We start from the raw sequence: 8,601 nt of genomic DNA, 5'->3' as shown, positions 1-8,601 counted from the left end.
CTGCTCTCCTTCTCTCTCTTCTCTCTCTTTCTCTTTCTCCCTCCTTCTCTTTCTCTCCTTCTGCCTCTCCCTCTCTGTCCTTCTGCCTCTCCCTCCTTCTCTTTCTCTCCTTCTGCCTCTCCCTCTCTCTCTCTCCTTCTACCTCTCCCTCCCTCTCTTTCTCTCCTTCTGCCTCTCCCTCTGTCCTTCTGCCTCTCCCTCCTTCTCTTTCTCTCCTTCTGCCTCTCCCTCTCTCTCTCTCCTTCTGCCTCTCCCTCTCTCTCTCCTTCTGCCTCTCCCTCCTACTCTTTCTCTCCTTCTGCCTCTCCCTCTCTCTCTCTCTCCCTCCCTCTCTTTCTCTTCTTCTGCCTCTCCCTCTCTGTCCTTCTGTCTCTCCCTCCTTCTCTTTCTCTCCTTCTGCCTCTCCCTCTCACTCTCTCTCTCCTTCTGCCTGTCCCTCCCTCTCTTTCTCTCCTTCTCCCTCTCCCTCTCTGTCCTTCTGCCTCTCCCTCTCTCTCCTTCTGCCTCTCCCTCTCTCTCTCCTTCTGCCTCTCCCTCCTTCTCTTTCTCTCCTTCTGCCTCTCCCTCTCTCTCTCCTTCTGCCTCTCCCTCCCTCTCTTTCTCTCTCTTCTGCCTCTCCCTCTCTTTCTCTCTCTTTCTCTCTCCCTCCCTCTCTTTCCCTCCTTCTGCCTCTCCCTCCCTCTCTTTCTCTCCCTCTGCCTCTCCCTCTCTCTCCTTTGGTGTCTCCCTCCCTGTCTCTCTCTTTCCCTCCCTCTCTTTCTCTCTCTTCTCCTTCACAGAGTACATACACACATGCAGTACACTGTATAAGGGGCCCATAATTTGCATGTTTTTTAAAAAGTAGAGTCTGACAGAGAACGTAAACACAGTTAGAGTTTCCCCCTCAGTCCATACTGTCCACTCATGGGAACTAAAATGAAAACAGCGTTCAGTCTGTTTTAATCTCACCCTTTTTCTGATGTCAGAGAAAAACAAAGTGTTTACAGACACCTGCCTATTCAGCCTGGAGCAAATCAGCTCTGCCCACTTACACAAAGCATACTTTTTAAAGTGAAAGTAGCTCTATTTATTTATTTATTTATTTATTTAAACTAATTACACACACTCATACATCAAACACACATACAGCACATCTTAAGCAGAAGTCTAAGCACCTAAGCAGATTATTTAAAACCACTTATCTGGCAGTAAGTGTGTATTTGTTGGTGACGCACTGCTTTGAATTAATTTGATCAGATTTTTGCACAGGTTTCACAAACCACACCACCATCTCACTGCAGTTATCCTCAGCATTTCTGAGCTGAAAAGTTTAAGATGTATTTTTATGAGATTATTTTAGATAGCTAGTTTATCTTGCTACTCTAGAAGCTAGCCCATCCAGCTTAAATAGCCAAATTACCAAAGCAGACAAGGTAATCTAGCTAATTAAGCAGGATATCAGTTAACTAGCTGGCTAACTAACACCAGGAAGGTACGTTAGTTAACTTAAGTATTAACTGTTTAAGCAACTAATAACCTCAAAAGATCCATATTAGCTGACGAATGGCTAATCTTTGAGCTTAATCATTGTTGAGCTGCTGGTCCAGGGGTTGGCAACATGCGACTCTTTTACTGTCCTGTTGTGGCTCCACAGCAGAATTAGATCTGTAGGTAAAAATAAAATAATCCTCCTTTACAGTAAAATAAAGCTCTGCTGATCGTTCAACACAGTTTAACAATAAATGGTCTTAAACTCTGGAGTTAATGTAGAACTGCTGATTCACCCTTTAACCCTGAAGATCAGCGCAGACTGCTGGTCATAGCTGGCCATAGCAACGCAGACAACAGTCTCGTCTAGCTAGTAGCTAACGAAACGGCAAAGAGAGAGATTTAAGATGAAATGGACTGAATGGACTTATTTGCATTTATAATCACTCCAGCTGGTTTCCTGATACGTTTAATCTGCAGTGAGAAACTGAAACACTAAAAATTTACGAGGCTGAAGTCAGTTTCTCATTCGCCAGCTACTTGTTTGAATATTCCCGTTCCACCTTAAATGGTGCAGCAGTTACATTCTGCCACCTCAGGCACCATTTAAGGTGGAACTGGAAAATTCGAACAAGAAGCTGGTGAATGAGAAGCCTCAGCCTCATAAAAAGTCAAACGTTGAGAGACATTTTCCAAGAAACTATTTCATTTTTGCGGAAAAGTTTCCTGCTGGAGATGTGAGAAAAGTGGCTGTACCTGAGCTAAAGCTTTAAGCAGAGCAAAGTAAGTCTGTGTTTTCATTTCTATTATGTTCTAGCCTGTACTAGCACATCGGCACATACTGAGACATATTTACAGCCAAGATGGTAAAACTGGACATAAAATGTTGTGGCTCCTAAGGTGGTTCAATTTTTGTTTAAAGGACAAAATGGCTCTTCTTCACATCTGGGGTGCCGACCTCTGGTTTAGGAGCTTTCAAGAAGGAACCTTTTACTTTTTTTTAAATACAGCTTCCAAAAAACCCACAGCAACAATAAACAGAACTAAATGATTAACTGTATGCACATGACTCAGTTTTGACAAAATGTTTGATAGAGCCTTATAATTCTAAGCCTTGATATACCAGTAGAATAAACACAGTGTTTGTGCAAGAGTGTAACGATTTAGGCATGTTGATTGAGCAATGCTGATCTGGTTGATGGGAAATAAACAGCCTCAGCTCTGATTTAGGTTCACAACACCTACTTACTGTGCAGTGATGACAACAGAGAAAGTGTGTTGCAATAGATTCCTTCTCAGAATATGAGTAGGTGTCTTTAAACTGGCACTTCTTTTGCTCTTTAGTACACTCTTAAAAATGATGGTTCTTCAAGGGCTCTTTAGTAAAGAAAATAGTTCTATATAGAACCATGAAATACAGTTATGTTATAACTGAGGTTTGGGGGGAGGAGCATGGCTGAGACCCCTCCTTCTTCCAATCTAACGCCCTATAAATTCACGTCCTTACCTTCCGTTCCTGTGACAGAGTCCCCCCTCCTCCCTCAATCAGTCTTCCCACATACTACCACCACCATGTTGAAGGCATGGTCTGAACTCACAAACACTCAAAGAACCCTTTGCATGATTAAAGGGTTCTTTGCATCATGAAATGGTCCTATATAGAAGCTTTTTTTTAGAAGTTCCCCTTTTTGGTGCTATATAGAACCCTTTTTAAAAAAGTTATACATAGAACCATAAACAGCACTTTCTTCATCAATCTGAAGAACTATTTTATGATGTAAAGAACACTTTAATCTGCAAATTATTTTTTTGAGTGTTCATGGTTCTCTACAGAACCATTTTCTTGCATACTTGTCATAATAGAAGAACCCTTGATGGTTCTATATAGAACGTTTTTGAAAAGGGTTCTATATAGCAAGCATGCAGTATTAAAAACATGGTGCTATTTTATGATGCAAATAACCTTTTAATCATGCAAAGGGTTCTTTGAGTGTTCATGGTTCTATATAGAACCATGTTTTTAAGGGTGCACTACAAACATTTAGATAAGCCTCTAACATAATCTCAAGCAGACAACATAGAAGCAGAGAAGCATAAATTGACGAATGCATGCAGAGACATGCAAACATTAGACAGGAAGAAAATACATTTTTCTTGTTTATTTTTTGACATAAAGGTGTTTGACGTACCACATAAACATTGTATGTTTTAAAATGTACCATTCGCTCCTGTCCACAGTCCTTATACGGGAACCAACAGCCTGTTTTTGATTGGCTGTTTCGTGATGTCACATTTACATATATCCTATTCAGCATACAGCATTTTGGGTAGTGCTGTTGCCTCGCAGCAAGAAGCACCTGGGTTCGGTTCCCCGGCCGGGTAACCAGGGTCCTTTCTGTTTGCATGTTCTTCCTGTGCCTGTGTGGGTTTCCTCCCACAATCCAAAAACATGCGGTCAGGCCAACTGGACACGCTAAATCGCCCCTGGGTCTGAGTTTGTTTGTGTGTGAATGTAGAAACAATGTGGATGTAAAAGGTACCAAATTGTTAGTATTATATTAGAGTTCAGTATAGTCAAAGTTGCATGTGATGGTAAGACAGATCAGGTGAGATGAGGTAATGGAGGGTGGCTAATCTTTCCAGAGCAGCATAAAAAAGCTTGATTTTTCCCGTTATTTTTTAAGTTGCAGCCCCAGGTAACTCAGGTTCATTTGCGAACCCTTCATTTTTAATAAAAGACTCGACTTTTCTCTGTCATTCTTGGTGTTTAATTGTTTTCTGTTTTGTATCAGGTGAAGTTTTATTTCTAAATTAAAAGCATGCTGTTTTTTCCACGACACATCGCTCATTCATGGTGAAGTTATAAGGAGCGTTTCATCCTGCGCTGCCTTTTGAATGAAGCATTATATATCTCGGTCTTAAATGCACAACAAAAGCCTGTTGAACCAACTGACAAAGAGAGGATGGAAAATGTTCAGGGTTAAAGGACTTCTGACAGCTCTTTGGTAAATATACCCACACAAACAATATAATTGGACCTCAGGGAGAAAGGTAACGTAAACAAAAGAAGACTATAGGACACAGGCCCTGTAAAGGGAAGTTTATTGTGTCTGTGTTTCTCTTTTTCCCTGTAATGTTGACACTACTTTTTTCTTCCTACTCTGGTGTGACCAGCGTGTCCTGTTTAATTCAGTCAATCTTTAATCTTGAAATGCATCGACTCAAAGTCCACTGTTGTGTGATATGGTCTGTTTGGCTGTCCAGTGGTCCGTAAATGGCCCCATGGAAACAGGACAAACAGGAGTTCTAAGGTCTGTGGTGCATAACCAACACCTACAGCTACTATCAGTTCAAGCACACAGCGTTTGTTTTGGACTAAACGGACAAAGCCTTTTCTTCAGCCGTGTCGAGTTTGACTGATTTAAAAAGATATTCACAGTTGTAGTCAGTCAGCCAAGGCAAGTTTGCTTCTTTAGTCCTGCACTGGAGCCACGAGGCTTATGTAGACAAGTAGTTTATGCTTAGGAATGTCAATGAGCATGGTGCTAACTGCGTATCTAAATCATGACTCACTCACCTCAAACTGTGGAGGTGTTCAGTATCTCTAATAGACCTGATTATGTGGTTTCTAACACACTGTCATCTATAAACATGGACTAAAGTACATTATCATCGCTAGTTGCTTTGAGGCTTAATTTGTCCACATTTTTGTCAATTGACAGTGCATCAGAATCCACATAAACAAGTCTGTTAGAGATACTGAACAGCTCCACAGTTTGAGTGAGTAATAATGTAGATGTGCAGTTAGCACAGTGCTAATTGACATCCATAAGCACACATTACTTAGCTGTCTCATAGCTTCAGTGCAAAACTGAGGAAGCAAACTTGGTACACCAAACATGTCAATTAGCATGGTGCTAACTGCATAGCTAAATCATCACTCACCTCAAACTGTGGAGGTGTTCAGTATCTCTAACAGAGCTAATTATGTGGTTTCTAACACACTGTTATCTATAAACATGGACTCAAATACATTAGCATTGCTAGTGGCCTTGAGGCTTAATTTGTCCACATTTCTGTGAATTAACAGTGTCACAGAAACCACATAATTAAGAAACCACGTAATCAAGAAACCACATAATCAAGTATATTAGAGATACTGAACACCTCCACAGTTTGAGTGAGTGATAATTTAGATATGCAGTTAGCGCCATGCTAATTGACATACACAAGTGCACATTAGCTTGTAGCTTAAGTCCAAAGCTAACTTCACACACCAAACATGTTTTAGCTGATTAGCTCCATTTGGGGTAGAGAGGAAGCTGCTTTTAAGGAGGCGTCTTCAGTCCATATTTGACCGTTTAACAACAGTGTGTAATGCTACAAACATAGCACAATGGCAAGACAGTAGGATATGAAGGCTAGTACCAGACAAAATGTGGGCAAATCTGTTCATAATCTTTCATGACCATCTACGCTTCTGCAAAAAAAAACTGCATGCTACTCAACTTCTATTTATCTATGCTTTGAACTGTATATACTTGTCTGTAATCACTTAATGTGAAATTCAGTGGCAAACTTAATATTAGTGTCACAGTTCGGACCATAAATGTCAAAACTCTCTAAAATAATGCTTATTTCTGCTAGCGCTCCTGTAGGATTCTAGTGGTATGTTAGTACTAAGGTAATGGCAATTCACACACGTTTCTTTGCTGTTTTAAACAATGACATTTGAAGCTTATAACAGATGGTAACATATATCTGAGCTTATATGCATCAGTTTTACAGTGACTCTTTCAGTAAAGAGTGGCATAGAGCTGTCGCCGCTGTTTTACATTCCTAACAACTAACCAAAACACTGCTTAGACTACGACTTGCATTCAAAGTCAGTGACGTGTCTAGAACTTCTAGAAGGACTACAGAGATTTTTTTCAGAAAATGCTCAAAAGGGTTAAAATCTGGAAACACTCCATTGTAAATTAAAGCATGATTGGTTGGTTGGTGTCATTTCCTAATTATGTTGGTAGTTAATCTAACATGCAAGTCCGTTCAGCTCCTAAAGCCTAAATTAATGGAAAAGCTCACTTGGCTGAATCTACCTAGACACCACAAAGAGAACAATCCTGATTGGACAATTTTCTCTTTTGGCATTTCAAGATTTCAACCCTTCTGTTGAAACATAACAATAATCATTACTACTGTGGTGTTCACGTTTTAAGAGGAGGTCAAGGGCATGCAAAGCTAAACAAAAAATGAGGCTTTATTGTCAAGGACTCAAAGTCGATGAACAGGATACGGTCAAGAGAGATAGCCAGAGAGGTCAAAATACAAAGAAGGACAAGCATAAAACCAGGCAACCAGATCCAAAGGACAAAGACAAAAAGACAAGGTCAAAGAATCCAAGGCAGGTCAAAAAATACAAGAAGACAATCAGAAAAACCGCTCAGTAGTTCTCACAAGAAGAAACAGAACCTCACAAAGAAACTAATCTGAAAGCCCGAGCTTTGTACCAACTCTGACTAATCGCATGACCAGAAGAACAGGTGAAAATTAGTAGATTATTCAGGTGAGTGTGAATGATGATCGGAGCACTTTGGAGAGTCAGCTGACACGTGATCTCCCAGAGGATTCTGGGAGATGGTGTTCATGGACGCTTCAGAGCTGGAGGGACGCCACACTACAACACTTTCAGAGTTTAAATAAAACAAACATGATGATTATATCACTCTCTGAAGGCCTCGAAGGCCCTGAGGGCAGATGAAATTATATAATAGGTGCACGTTCAAATAAGAAGGTAATAATGAGGAAATTGCAGGTCAACAAAAGCCTGTCACGATGATTTCCTGCTAACAAAATTAACAGGCGTTTCAAGCTGTTAATAAGGCAATCCAAAATTAGTTTTATGTTTTAATTCCCCTTATGTTTTGCTATCTACATCATTCTTAAACATTTGCAGAAGTTTATATGATAGATAACACTGCAAGACATGAACACACCTAGCAAGTGCGCACATATGTTTTACTGGCACTGCAACTTGTATGCCTCTGATTCCTGATTCACTTAATTGCAGTCATAAAAGTAACTTTATAAGCCAGAAGAACAAATAATCTGCTCTTTGACATCAACCTGATCATTAAATGAATGAAGGCATCAAGACAATCACTTCAATATATCAGCGTAAAGTAACCCAATAACTTTGAATAGCTTCCAGACTTCTCCTCAAAACACCAATAATCAATATGAGCTTGCCTTTCATTCCCTCAAGAGCATGAATATGTTATTCTTGTGAAAAATGACAAGTGCTGAGAGCCAATCTGAAAAAAATGACTAGAACTTAAAAGGCCTCATTCACCAACCGTTAAGTTTAAGAAATTTCTTCTTAAAACCCACTTACGAAGTTTTCACGATTCTGACGTTCACCAGTGTTTTCTTATTTGAGTAAGAACAGAATCTACACACAATCAAGAGCACAAAGATGTGAACAGTTCTGCGCTTTAAGAACACGTCATGAATCTGACGTAGACTTTTTCTTAGGACCTTTCTCAAGAACACACTTAAGAACAAACTTAGAAGGATATTGGAGAATGAGGCTCAATCTTCTCTTTTTGTTTATATACTTTGGATATATATTGTTACTGTCAGAACAAAACCTTGTCTCCAAAATGGTAACTTTACAGGGGAAGAAACATACTTTACATTTAATGTAAGTCAATGGAACCAGACTTTTTTACAAGTAACTATGGGCCATTTCTTTTGGTCCATTCCTCATGAAATTCACCCAGAGGTTTTTTTACACAAAGGAGAACAGGTACCTTAAATTATGTCACTGAAAAACTACAAAAATGGAGATATGAGGTTTTGTTCCAACAGCAGCGATATATTTATTTGCTTAATTTTAACACACTGGGAAAAAAAAAACAAATTGTGGCCTGTGCAAAAGTCATGGCACATTTTGTATTTTAGGATTTGTCCTTTTCCAAAATGTCAAACTTGAAATTTTGCACAGAATTTAAAGCTACACTATGTAAGCTTTGTGGTGGAAATGTATAATTGTTTTTCCCTTATCAAGCGCGAGTGGATACAATCAGATTACAATGTTTTGTAGTGTGGGTTGTGCTTCGGCCTACGTCCCCA

The sequence above is a fragment of the Colossoma macropomum genome, unplaced genomic scaffold (genome assembly GCF_904425465.1).
Source record: "Colossoma macropomum unplaced genomic scaffold, Colossoma_macropomum, whole genome shotgun sequence".
Taxonomy (NCBI): domain Eukaryota; kingdom Metazoa; phylum Chordata; class Actinopteri; order Characiformes; family Serrasalmidae; genus Colossoma; species Colossoma macropomum.
This window is presented reverse-complemented; position numbering follows the sequence as displayed.